The 14468-nt window shown below is 38.5% G+C and overlaps 1 protein-coding gene across 2 annotated transcripts in view; it reads left to right on the top strand.

Annotated features, from left to right (window-relative positions):
• Window positions 1-6789: 6789 nt before the first annotated feature.
• syt2b (synaptotagmin IIb) overlaps window positions 6790-14468 on the top strand; it is a 44382-nt gene continuing 36703 nt past the window's right edge. Inside the window, exon 1 of one of the 2 annotated variants that reach the window (XM_081380217.1) lies at window positions 6790-7113. The gene's annotated coding sequence lies outside the window, so the exon portion shown is untranslated. Of the gene's footprint in view, window positions 7114-11104; window positions 11183-14468 lie in introns of those variants that run through there. The other variant, XM_081380218.1, reaches the window with a different exon arrangement.

Here is a 14468-nt window from a genome sequence, read left to right as displayed (position 1 = left end):
GACAAGAACAGTCTCTGGATCAGCAGAAGCGACGTGAACAGTCTTTAGATCAGCAGAAGCGACGTGAACAGTCTCTGGATCGGCAGAAGCGACGTGAACAGTCTCTGGATCGGCAGAAGCGACGTGAACAGTCTCTGGATCAGCAGAAGCGACGTGAACAGTCTCTGGATCAGCAGAAGCGACGTGAACAGTCTCTGGATCAGCAGAAGCGACGTGACGTGCAGGCTTGGCTGGTATGGCATGATGTGCAGGCTCGGCTGGACTGGCGTGAAGTGCAGGCTCGGCTGGACTGGCGTGAAGTTTCTCCACCTCCCCTACAGTGAAGGGGGAACCACAAAACTGCAGGACAAAGTCAATGTACTGTACCAGGGTCCAGCTGGGGTCTTCCTCTGGTAAATTTAAGCTAATGTCCTGTTCTAGTCCACTCCAGAAACAGTCCTTCAGCCTAGCCTCGTTCCCAGGAACGAGATGACTATAAAAAAGGAACTCCTCCACATAACTTTCGATGCTGCGATCATCTTGAAAAATAGAACAAATTTTGCTCAGTGGGTCCCAGCTAGTACTTGCTAGATCCATAGTCGGTCAGTTGTTCTGTAATGTGCCGGAGAAAGCAGGCGGAAGCAAGGATCTAAGCGCAAGTTTTTAATGAATTAAACATAGAACAAATAATAAAGAACTTCAGGGAAAAAGAAACAAAACCACGAGCATGACAAGATCTAGAAGCAACCCTTACATGTACAACAACTGACAAAGTAACAAGTGAAACACAAGGGCTATAAATACACAGGGACCAACAAGCTAAACAAGATAACAAGGGGGTGTGGCTAATGAGAAACACCTGGGGATACTAATAAACTAGAAAAACTACAAAGGACTACAAAACTCAGCACAAGACAGGAAATGACAAAAGAACACACACAACAAGTGGAACACAAGACAAGAATCATGACAATGGCCTATAGGTTTGGGACAGAGCCGTGCGGTCAGTCGACATTACAGCGGCTCTCTCTGCTGACCATGTTCAGAACAACACAAATTGCACATAACATATATATATATATATATATATATATATATATATATATATATATATATATATATATATATATATATATATATATATATAATGTTATGTGCAATTTGTGTTGTTCTGAACATGGTCAGCAGAGATTTTATAATGCTGGAAATTTCCAAAATGCTGGAAATGCTGGAAATTTCCAAAATTTCCAAATATATATATATATATATATATATACATATATTATAACAATTTCATTCTGAATCATGATTGCAAACCATGTTCAAAAATGTTTTTTTGAACATGGGTTTTGGACATGTATTATGGTAGTGCCACTGTATTCTTTAAACTACCTTGAAGTACCATATAAATACCGTCTATTTGTATACACTGCTAGTAAAAATAGTAGTATTGTGAAATATTATTACAATTGAACTGTTTTCTATTGTAATATATTTTCAAATGTAATTTATTTCTGATGCATAGCTGAATTTTTAGCATCATTTTTTACTTTAGTCTTCTGTGTCACGAGATCCTTCAGAAATCATTCTAATATGCTTATTATCAATGTTGAAAACAGTTGTGCTATTTCATATATTTGTTGAAACTGTGGTAGATTATTTTTTCAGGATTCTTTGATTAGAAAGTTCAAAAGAACATCATTTATTTGCAATACAAATCTTTTGCAACATGTCTTTTTTGCTGTCACTTTTGAAAAATGTGATGCAATTTTCTTGAATAAAAGTATCAATGACCCCAAAAATTTGTATCAGTAGTGTCATTTCTTTTTTCTCCGTTATTCCTACTGAAAGCTACATTTTTATTTAATTTTCTTAAACAACCTTTACCATAACTGTTTGAATAACATAAAGAGCGTACTAGAATCCTTCACCAACACACTGCTTTACCTCTAAACCCACACAACCACTCGACTTATTCAGTGCAGACTGAACTTTGAACTTTCTTTTGAATCTAAAATACTCAAAACTTTGATTGAATCTGAAGCTGCCTTCATCTGTGGATTTTCACAGCTGCCTGTATATGAGTTAGTGTTGGGGGTCACATGCAGTGCACAGTCTCTTGAGATGTTATTTTCTACACCGGACTGCAGGAACGGGAAGAAATTTGAGCCCAGAGACTGACCTGAATCTGAATCAGGAAGAGATCTTGTCAACAAATCCTAAAGCAATGGCTGGAGATAATAAGGAATGATCTAATGTAATAACAATATGGTGCATCACAATATGAAAGGAATCAAATAAAATTAAAACAAGAAGAAAGAGTTTTTAAGAAAGAGTTTGATGTGTATTTGAACTCCTTGAGAAAATCTAAAAACTCAAATGCATATCATGGTGTAAAACATTTAAGCTAATTTAATATATACTTAGTTGTTTTGTCTTGTAACCCTCATTGTTGTCTATTATTGTTCATACTGTTTTGTCTTGTTTTTGTATTTGTTATTGTTGCATAATAAAAAACTTTTTTTTTTAAATTAAGAAGTCCTATTGCATAAAAAATCTGAAGACAAAAAAAGATGGGATTTTCAGGTCATCCACATTCACATTTATTCATTCGACCCACTTTTATCCAAAGTGATTTACAAATGAGGAATACAACCATCAAGTTTAAGACCAGATCAAATCCTCAAAGGATTCTTATTTGATCCATATAAAACTGATTCCAAATTATTATAGCAATGAAATTCCATTGCTATTCTTTAGGGAAAATGAGTTATTATTGAGTGTTTCAGAATAATATTCGGTTGTCTGGGTTGATAAACTGAGCTGTACATCAACGTGCTGTTAAAAACAACAATTTTATTTAATTATTTATGAATAAAGTCGTCTTAAATTTTCCCGTCTTCAACTTGCAACGCCTTGCAAATGCGAAAACCTGGATGCACAGCTAGTTTCCAAAGCACTCCATCTGTGAGGTAGTGTAATCTGATAACATATGCAGCATTCCTCACAGAGATGAATGATGGAGCCGGCTGTATTGTATCAGGTTTATGGTGCTTGTCATTCCGCCGGCTTCACTATTGTGACATCGCAGCTGGACAAACAAATGATGCTCAATGGATGTTCTGTCTACTGCAATAAGATTTTAATGATATAGAGAAGCACAGACAGCGCTCAACTGAATTTGAGAGCACGAAACTCGATAAAGTTTCATTGAGGCTTGCTCACGACAGATTGACATGCATCCCTGAAATGCTCTCTGCATAAACAGCCTCACTAATGGTGTTTCAGAATGTAAGAATGTCTGAAGCTGAGTCCGAAATCACGTAGCCTACTGTCTGAGTAGGTAGCCTAAAAAAAAAGAAAACAAAGTTAGCACATTCTATATGGTATGACTATAGGTAGTATGAATGAAATTCGAATGTAGGCCCTACTATATCCGCCATGTTATTACTGTCATGTGACCTACTAGCATCAGTTGCATCACTTCTCTGCCATTCATAAATTCTCTCCCGTGGCCTCATGGGATTGTAAAGTGTCTATATGCGCACTTCAAAAACTTGCCGGATGTAGTAGGTTGTCCAGGGAATTTTCGCTAACTGTTTTTCGAAACAATAGCTTAAGAGGCCATTTACACAGGACCGTTTTTGACTAAAAACAGAAAACTTTTATGCGTTTTGGCTGTTCATTTACACGACTACTGTGTTTTGGAGGCCTGAAAACGCTAAATTTTTAAAACGGGATTAAAAGTGCACGTTTTGAAAACGATACCGTTATTGGCTCTGCGTAAACTACAAAAATGTGAATTTGTGAAAATGGTGACGTCAAGCGTATTATGTGTTCAGTCTATAGGCATGTAGTTTTTTCTTTCAAAATAACATCGCCATCTACTGGCCTGGCAGCATAATACAGAGTTTTTAGTCGTTTTCGCATATCTTTTCTGTTTTTAGTACATCGTTGTTGATTAAACGTACTCTTTTACAAATACTAAAAATACTTCAGGTCCCTTAGAAAAACACAGCATACTAAGGGGCCTTGTAAACGACACTGTTTTCAACTAAAAACGAAAAACTAAGTTATGCGTTTTGGCCGTTCATTTACACAACAACGGTGTTTTGGCGACCTGAAAACGTAAACTTTTGAAAACGCGTTTCAAAGTGCGAGTTTTTGAAAATGATACCATTATCATCTCCGTGTAAACTACAAAAATGCGAATTTGTGAAAACGGTGACGTCTTGCGCATGCATATTACGTGTCCAGTCTATAGGCGCATAGTTTTTTCTTTCAAAGTAATATCGCCATCTAATGTCAGTGCCCCGAAAAACGCAAAGGAAAAACTTTTTTGTATTTAGTACATTTTAGAATGCCCTAAATGAAATGAAAAACAATGTTGATTTCAGGTAAGGCATTTTTACAGTACGTTTCACTTGTCAAAACATCATAATTAAGTACACAAAACTGTGCTTGCATCATTCATCTATATTTTTACATTTAAATCAAGAACTGGGGCCTCTGTCAATTTTCTTAATGTATCCGAGGAATTCTTGCTCTGTCATGCAGCCTGAGTTTTCTCCAGTCGAATATATAGTGCTGGCCAAAACTGCATCCCACTTTGCCAAAGGACAGCTCTGCAGGCACAGAAACAGGATTGGACATCTGCCACGGCCCGGAAGACTGCTGCTGCCTCAATAATAATAAATCTAATCATAGAGCCAGTCCGCTACACCCGTTTGACATTCATAAAACCCATGTGACACTCCGCATGACTCTATGTAGGTTATTATTTTGGCAATATTCTAGAACACCATGTGTTTACTAACAAAAACAAAAATATGTAAAGGATTAAATATGATGCAGTAAATGGAACGAACTTACTCTATAGAGCATTGGTTTGGTTTGTTTTGGTTTCATCAAGCTGATTCTAGACATTAACATTGCATTCAAGCACATGAAATCAAATCTCTGAAATGGCTAAAAGTTATATGTGCTGTGTAAATTTAGGTTTGTAGTCTGTTTTTCAGGAAACAGACTGGAATTTTCAATCATGTAGAAAGAATCCCAAGCCCCGCTGCCCAGAAGCCTGACTTTATTTCATTGATTTTATGTTGACGGATTGGACTCCATCAAACCCATTTAATTAGTATTGAGGCACCAGGCTGCAAATGGAGATAGACTAAAGGGGGGTGGGGAGCTGACATCACTTGGCAGATCTGTTTAAATATCATATACAGCACGGCGAACAGGCAACTTCTAGAATTGCATGGAGAAACTACATGAGTTAGACTCCTTGGGAGGAAACACAGCACAGTTCATTAGACAGTGACCATGTCTGTCGGTCTGACAGTGTAAGATACGGTAGCTGAGATGAAACTACTGCTATTATTATGAGATTCTGGAGTGTGTGGACGGATTGCTCTGTTGGAGAGCGAGTTATACAGCGCCTCCCATCAGTCTTTAATAATTTACATAGACCACATTAAGTTACATGCTGCTGGAGCGCAGCAGGCTGGAGTCAGAGCAGGGCCAAAGAATTATTATATTTACTGCAGCCAAGGAGATTTAAAATATGTGATTCATCTGATGTGATTCATTTGAATGGTATCTCCCCGGAAGTAAGCAAAATGGAGGCTGCCATCTTTGCTCATGAGGAACTCAGGATCGGCTGTTATGTGACTTGAAAATGATAGGCTATACAAATTACTGTACACAACAAATTAATAAGATGCCATTTAAAAAACAAAAACAATGTAAACTATATATATATATTGTGAGAAAAAAAAATGTGACAGGAGAAGCATCAGGGTTTACCACTGTACAATACGTAACGTTAAAAGCGCGCCATCTTTATGAAAGAATGTCAACGGTTATTTTGGCGGCTGGTCGTCGGTCGATCTGACGAGAATCTACTGTGGGTCATGGTTCGGTTATTGCTTTTGTTTCATCTCCATGTTAGAACATCAAAATGACGCAAAACCTACATTTTATACTTTTATAATAGCCTACGTTATTAAGGTTCACTATAGCAATATTTATTACAAAAAACTCAAACGTTTATCTTTGTATTTGTGGACGGCAAGTCAGTAATACGGACATGATTATTTATATCTCGCTGTTCAGTTCAGCAAGTGAGCCAGACGTTGGACTTTGATTCAGATCAGTGAAGTAGTCCTATTCATCAGAATTTTTAACTACCATCTAGTGAAAATAACCGGCTCATTAGGGATGATATTCAGGCTACACTGGTCGCGTTTTCGATTCACTAAAAAAAAATAACAGACTCATAAGAGTCATTTGTTTTTGAATCGGTCCACACTGGTCATCTTTTTAGCCAACTGACAGCTCGACAAAGATTTCTTGCCATTATTTCATGGTACATTGTCACTTTATTTATTCACATTCAATACAATTTGGGTAATAATATATCGTTTCTTTTGCCTCTTCGCTAAAGATTCATCAGATGAGGAGCCACAACAACGCGATCATCCCTGGAGTCAACAACGTCTTTCGCGCTTCTCTCTTCCGCTCGTTGATTGGTTACTGCGCCTCTTCTCGCCCCGCCCCCTCGCGTTCTCCTCCCTGCTGTTCCTCCTCTCACTCTCTCATCCTGCCTGATTTTCACAGCTCAGCATTCTCAGTGCATGTAGTGTAGGTTTTTAAAAGCAGGAGGGGTGGGATGGAGAAAAATCCCTCCTCACCCAATTGGAAACGGGAGGACTTTTTATTGAGCCGTGATTGAGCCAATGACAGCCCAGTGCCGGGAAATACAGCAGTGAAACATCAGGGGCTGTGGTGCTGAGCAAAAGACTGCTGGGTGTGAGACTGGAAATGTGTGTGTGTACATGAGAGCACCTCTGCATCTGTCCTGATCCGAGCTATTGTGTGTGTGTGTGTATGTGTGCATGAGCGTGGGGGTGTGTAGAGGAAGACATCAGGGGTGTGTGTGTGTGTGTGTGCTTGCATAGGTCTGTTATTTCCAACAAAACCAGACGAGGATAAACCAAAAGTCCTGATTGTTGTCACTTTTGTTTTTTTCTAAGCTCTCCAAGTGCCCTGCGCGCTCTGCGAAGTTTCTTTCTTCATCCCCCCTCTGCATCACCACCCTCCTCTTGGTGCAGTGAGGAGACACACGCTACAGAGGTAAGTACAGTATCCTCCTTTTATGCTAAAGCATGCCTTGTGTACAATGCAGTTTAACATTTAAATGCTTTCTTACAAGGATGGGAGTCTAAATGTAGCCTGTCGGTCATTAAAAATCAGTGAATGAAGGCGTACGGCAGAGAGGAGAGAGAGGAAGATCTTTGTAACTTTCTCAGCACACAGGAGAGTGCGAGTGCGTAGAGTCCTAGTGCTGCAGTATCACATTACATAATAGTGGCCGATGTGCGTAGAATAGAACTTGAGTCTCATCATTTGTACACACAATATGCATCTCTCAATAACTCAGAGATGACGCGTCACTGCTGGCTCTAGATATGCACGATGCATGATATAATCCAGTTGCAGTGCACTTTTAAATGTTATGTCAAGTTATTTTGCATTTTGTTTGCATTGAAATACTACAAATATTCTCCAGCAGCACCAATGAATTATTTAAGTTCTAGAGCACTAGCTGTTTCGCAGACTCCTTAGGGTTGTCGTCCAGCAGAGCTCATTACTGCACGGCCAGCTGCTGATCGTTGCATCTTTTTGCTGATCCAGCTTTTCTGCTGACAACAGGCACAGATTTACTCGTCCTGTCTGCTGGCGAAGGATGCTATAAACTTGATTACCTTGATTTTTTTTAACATTTAGAGAAGTGCATCTTCAGTTTTTTCTCATTTAGCATCTTACATTATAAAGGGCGCTGGTTTAACGAGCTGCGCTGAGGTCAGTTGTAAAAGTCAACCATTGTGTGTTCTGTTCATTCTTGCGTGTACCTTCACATTCTCAGGGCTCAAAGATATCCCAGAAGGCCTGAAACAGGAAAAGGCAATTTAAAAGGTAATCTCATTGATTGCGGTGGCGACCAGGTGAATAGTGTGTTGAAGAAAGAGAAATGCAGAGAGATAGATGACAGGGAGGTGCCTTGGGCCGAGTCGCTCCGGCTAAGTGCTTCGGGTCAGTCCTTGAGAGCTTCACATAATAAAGCACTCGTTTAGATTCAGAGTAGACCTCGCTCTACTCAAAGCAGAGGTGAGACAGAGGAGGCATCGCCGCATTGGACGCGCGCACACACACACACACACGCGCGCTTGTGTGGAGTCTGTTCAGTGGAGTGAACCCGGTTCCCCTTCCTGTAATTAATCATGCTCCCGTATTGCTGTAATGTTTGAAGAAGAACATTGTCTCTTTTTTTATGTTTTACAGTAATGGATGGGACTTGGGTAATAATGCCGCAGTATCAGGACTCATAACTCAACATACTCTTAATGCGCCGTTATATAAAGAACGTCTTGCTCATCGTGAGGTTGCATTTGGTCTTTGCTGTGTGAAGCCTGATGATCAGTAACACAACCGAACCCACTATTCCTCCATCTATATCTCTCGCTCTCTGGAGTGCCGTACGTTTTTAAAAGAGGATATCTGCTTGATGGCTCATGAAATTGAATGGTCTTTGCCTGCTGTAATCGTGTCTTGCTGAAATTGGGATTCGTTCACATAAAGCGTAAGGGTCTCCCTGTGGTTCTGCTAATCAGAATGGGTTGAAATGACCATTAGCACAAATTAAATGCTTTCTTTTCTTTCTTTATAAACTAATATCATCACTTTGATAAAAGCCACAATATGAAATAGTGATCGCAGCATGGGTCAGCAGGGCGCACAGTCAAAATATAAACAGTACAGTTAATTACGCATGTAAGCGTTCACGTCTGAGGATATATAAGCAGAGAGAGAGAGAGAGAGAGGGCCATTTATTGATCGTCAGATGATTTAAAGGAGTAGTTCACTTCAGAATTAAAATTTCCTGATAATTTATACACCCCCACATCATCCAAGATGTTCTTGTCTTTCTTTCTTCAGTCAAAAAGAAATTAAGGTTTGTGAGGAAAACATTCCCGGATTTTTCTCTATATGGACTTCAATGGGGTCCAATGGCTTGAAGGTCCAAATTGCAGTTTCAATGCAGCTTCAAAGAGCTCTACGCGAACACAGCCGAGGAATAAGAGTCTTATCTAGAGAATTTATTGTTTTTTCTAAAAAAATATAAAATAAAAAATACTTTTAACCACAAATGCTCCTCTTGCACTAGCTCTGCGATACGCCACACATTACGTAATCACGTTGAAAGGTCACTCGAGTCGTGATGTAGGCGGAAGTACAGACCTAGTGTTTACAAAGCGAACGTGCAAAGAAAAAAGTAAATAAATAAATTAAATAAAAGGTAAAACAACGATGTTGGAAAACGAGATGGAGTTTTTTGCCCTACCCTACCTTTTTGAACCGGGACACGCGTGACCTTTCAGAGCAAGACAAGCTTTTGTGGTTAAAAAGTATATAAATGTTTTTTCTTTCTTTTTTTACGGTTGATTTCGCTAGATAAGACCCTCATTCCTCGGCTGAGATCGTGTAGAGCCCTTTGAAACTGAAATTCGGTCCACTATATGGAGAAAAATCCTCAAAAACCTTCATTTCTTTTCGACTGAATAAAGAAAGACTTGAACATCTTGGATGATGTGGGGGTGAGTAAATTATCAGGAAATTATCATTCTGAAGTGAACCACTCCTTTAAGATTTTTGGCCTTTTAGTTTCTCCTTGTGTCAGTGTTGAAATTAAAGACAGCATCGTTAAACAATAAATTATTTCTACCTTTTTGTGTTTTCGTTTTGAGAATTTTGAGTAAATATTGTATAAAATAGGAATTTTATTTGCTTTTTAAATAGATTTTATTTCATTTGTTTTATTATTTTTCAATGCCCACCCTTCTCTCTTAGTGAATGATGAGTTAATATTTAGTAAAATAAGTGTTCATTATTTAAATTTGTATTTTTTATTCACACCCTGCGCTCCAGATATTGGGACCAGCCTTTAAAAAGCCTGTATCGGTGGAACACTATATATACATAATATATTTGTCAATGTACAATGCCTCAGGTTCAATAGTAATCAAACAATTGATCTGTCATCCCTGATGCAGTATTGAAGGAATGATGAATGTTTTTCCATGAGGAAGCTGTTTAGATGGATCAGATTTGACCAGAAACTTGCATGCTTTCTTTTTTTATCACTTCCGGTTTTGTGCAGATGCATTTTAAAGTGCGTAGTACAGGTGCGATAGTATCATGTTCTATCTCTCCGTCTTTACCCATCCATCTGTACCTTCTCTTTTTGCTCCGACGCAGCTTTGATTTAACAGCATCTTCCCTGTCACATCAATCGCGCCTCATGTAATGGCTTCATAAACTCTGAGTGCTCAATGTGGGCAATGCAGAAATACAATTCCTTTGTTTCGCGATTCAAGAGCTCAGTCATGCCAGTCCTTCGGCCACTGTGTTCATTCACAATGACAAAAGCACATATGTTTGGGTTTGTTTGATATACTAATGGATGTGATTGTGACTGCAGTGTTTAGGGAAAGCCAGAATACACACTAATGCTGGGGATTTAATTCATCCCAGTGAGTCGTTCAGTGACACTTTCTGTAGATTGCATTATTATTATTATTCTTTTTGTCAATTAATTTTCTTTTTTTTTTTACTATTATCATTCATTTGCTATTATTGAAAGACATTCATGACCCAACCTTCTTTTCTTTTTAAATTGTATGTCACAGATAAGAGACTCTAGAAGTTTTTTAAGTATTTGGAAGTGAATAAGAGTGATTTGTTTGCAAGATTTAGAAACACTGAGTCGAAATACCACTACACACGAAAGGTCGCATTTAAGCAGCATTTCCCCCGTCCGTCAGAACTGATGATAGAGCAGCAATAGAGTTTGACGTGTTCGTGACAGCTCTATAACATAATATTTAGTAAGGACAGCCACGGTGCTGGGCTGGTAGATTTAGTGCCCTCAGGCTATGAGATGTTACAGCATGCTGACTAAATCAGATGTGGAGGGTGAGTGTGTTAGTGGAAAGTGGGAGTGTTGGAAAACAAGACAGGAATGTTGCCGTTCTGTGTCATTGACCCCCCTCGGCTGCTGTTGCTCGCTTTTCAAAGCTTTATAGAACTGGAAATGAGGGAACTGTGAACAGCGGGATTGTCAGTAAAATGTGATCATAAAATGGTAAAAATGTATATTTTAATTTTGCATGGGCTGTGATGTAGTGTGACTCTCTTTACAGAAATTGTTAAATTACCCAGTAAAATAGTACAAAAAAATGGTGTAGACTGAATCAGAATGGAAAAGAGAAAAGCTTAATTTGAAAGCATTTACAACTAATAACAGAAATAAACGTTTATAAAAATAACAGCAAAATTATATACATTTTTTGATAATTTCTTTAAAATTCATTTTAAAACTATCCAAACACACAGAGTGTCCATAGACTTACATTTTTCAAACTTTTCTTATTGATGAAATGTCATTATGGTTTTGTCAGTCAAACCGATGGATTAGGCATCGACTTTTCTCTGTCGTTATAGTCAAAAGTAAAATCTATTGTCATGGAAATAACTCCAGGCACCGGTGGCCTTTAGCTTTATGCTAATTTGATAATAATCTCTTTTGCATGTTTGTGCATGATTTACATTATGTATGCATTCTTTTAAAACTTAACATTGTATTTTCAATAACAACATTTTACAGTAAAAACCTGTCAGGTGAAGCAGCGATGCTGTAGAATGAGGTGTGAGTGTTAGCAAATGGTTTGGTGGATGACTGTGGGCCACAGCGCCTCAGGCTAACACATGGAGACTGGCGCACAGCTACTGGTGCAGTGTGTGTCCATCCCCCCCGATACACACACACACACACACACACACACACACACACACACGCGTGCGCGCGAGTATTGCTCAGAAAGCTCTTCTACACTCCACTGCCAATTCTGATAAAGACAAACGGAGCTGAAGTGTATGCTGCTGAATTACACTGTTTTGTGTGTGTGTGTGTGTGTGTGTGTGTGTATGTGTGTTAGAGAGAGAGTGTTATCCCTTACAAACAAGTACTGTTGCTATACTATGGTACGACTATAATAGAGTAATACCATGGTAATTTGATGTACAAAGGTAGGCTACTGAATGATTGCCATATTCATGTACAATGCTCATTGGTGAAGGCTGTCACCGTATAGATATGTTAGATGATTTGCATGCATGTCAGAAAGCCGATGTATGTTTAGAACCAGTGTTATTTTTGTATTATTTACAGTACTATTATAGTATTTATTAATATTTTGAATTAGCGTTTTTTTAAATCTATTTATTTAAATATATTTTTATTTACATTTTGTCATTTTTATTAGTTTTTGTTTTTTAAATATTTGAATTTTTACATAGTTCTGTTTAGATTTATATATATATATACACTTAAACATTGTAATACAAGTTTTTCATGTTTAAGTTTTTCATCTAATATTTACTTTTTATTTCATCTTAATTTCAATTTAACAAAAAACATTTTAATAGTTTTAGTTTCACTTAACAACAACAACACCTTGGAACATGTAAATGTGCATCTCTCACTGTAGAGTTCATGCAAACATTACATTCAAATCATTAATATTCATGATGTTATTCTGAATTGTGAATGCAGCTAGTGTGAACAACTAACAGTTCAGATCGTAGCACAAGCTGATCAATACCAGCGCAGCAATTCAGCGCTGTCCCCCGAGAGCCCTGAACGCCTCTGATAGATGAGTTATATTGTGCATGCATGTCACACCGATGCTAGTTGAACGACTAATGGAAAAACTTCAGTAACGTAATTAAACTCACATCAGATGGGAAGCCAGAACTCTTTGCATGATAAGTGAGGGTCTTATCCTGGGATGAACAATATGTTGTACTTAATTAAAAACACTTTGTTATGCTCATTTCCTACCGCACCTTTATGCATTATTCAGTACTTATGTGATTATGATATAAAATAGTGTACCGTATAATTGCATAAGCATGCATTTGTTAATATATCTGTGTGTTTGTAATTCATGAGATGCGAGTTGGATTCACAATCAGAATTATTTAAATGTTACAACCTACATGCACCGTGAAAAGTGGCGCCTGCTGCAGACAGGTTTAGCTCTGCGTTTCGATTCGCCGTCCGCTTTTATGTCGGCTCATTAATGAATGATCGATGATCCGTACTACAGCATGATCAAATTACCAGCTACAACCACAGGCTGGAGAGAAGGAGTTCATATATTCTGATGCTGTAATAGACCAATTACACTGCTCTACTGCCCCCTCCTGGCGCTCTGTCATTAGGGACCGATAATAGCAGTGTGGCCTTCACGGGTTGACATGATAGAAGTTGTCGTTTTCTTTTACATCCTCATGCTTAGGGTTTTTGTGAAAGGAAAAGCTGGTTTAAGATCAGTTGTTTAGAATATGCACTTGATTTTGCAAAACTACTCGATGACCACTATAAGTTCCACAAGGGTGAAATAATCCCACATACTTGCATTGAAGGAGAGACACGAGCCACTTAGAGACTTAAAGGTTAAAGACTCTTTGATTTTGACCTGTAATAAACCGCCTAGCAACCACTCAGCAACCGTATAGCAACGCATTTCTTCATAAAACTACCATCAAAGCAACATCCTATCCAGTTTGTTGTGTACAAGTGCAGTAGATTTGTTTTATGAATTACTGCAGGTTTATTTGGCGCTAAAGATAGAGAACACAAATGCCTGGTGATTAGTCAATGTGCTTGTTTCTCAGTGGGTCGGACATTTTCTGGGGTACTCGCTCACACTGACCTAGATTTGGATCACTTGGTTCTCCGGATCCGGTTTAGGCCGGGGGAAAATATAGCTCTTTCTGTCGCCCACCTTACTGAACTCCGGCAGCCGATCAAACTATTTTAGGTGCCTGTGAGAGAAATGAAAAGTGTGTGTCTGTGTGCGTTTAATTGTTTAAATGCATGGCTGCGTCTGAAATCGCTCTCTTGAGTTGGCACTCATTTTGAATAAGTAATGCTTATTCGGCTGCTATAAAAAGATGTCCTATATAGTATGATATGTGCAGTATGAATGTAATCTGGACATACATTCTGCCATGTTGTGATTATCATGTGACTTACAAGAGTCAGTTATGTCATCGATTCACTGCCATTCATAAATCCTCTCCCGTGGCCTCATGGGATAGTAAAGTGTCCATCATATGCACACTTCAGAATCTCGCCGGAAGAAGTAGGTCATCTGGGGACTTTTTCCTACTCTTTTATGAGTACTGTGAATTCAGACATATAACTTTTGTCACATTCTGTTTTTCGCCTACTATGTAGTAGGGAAGTATGTGATTTGGGACGCAGCCCAAGGTCACTCACGTCTGGACCCCAAGATGAATCGCCCGATCAGAAGTGTCTATTACGTCTCCATGTTGCAGTTTATCACTTTAATACAGTCATA

This window comes from Scardinius erythrophthalmus (assembly GCF_964197995.2).
Source record: "Scardinius erythrophthalmus genome assembly, chromosome: 12".
In the NCBI taxonomy this organism is placed as follows: Eukaryota; Metazoa; Chordata; class Actinopteri; order Cypriniformes; family Leuciscidae; genus Scardinius; species Scardinius erythrophthalmus.
This window is presented reverse-complemented; position numbering and strand designations above follow the sequence as displayed.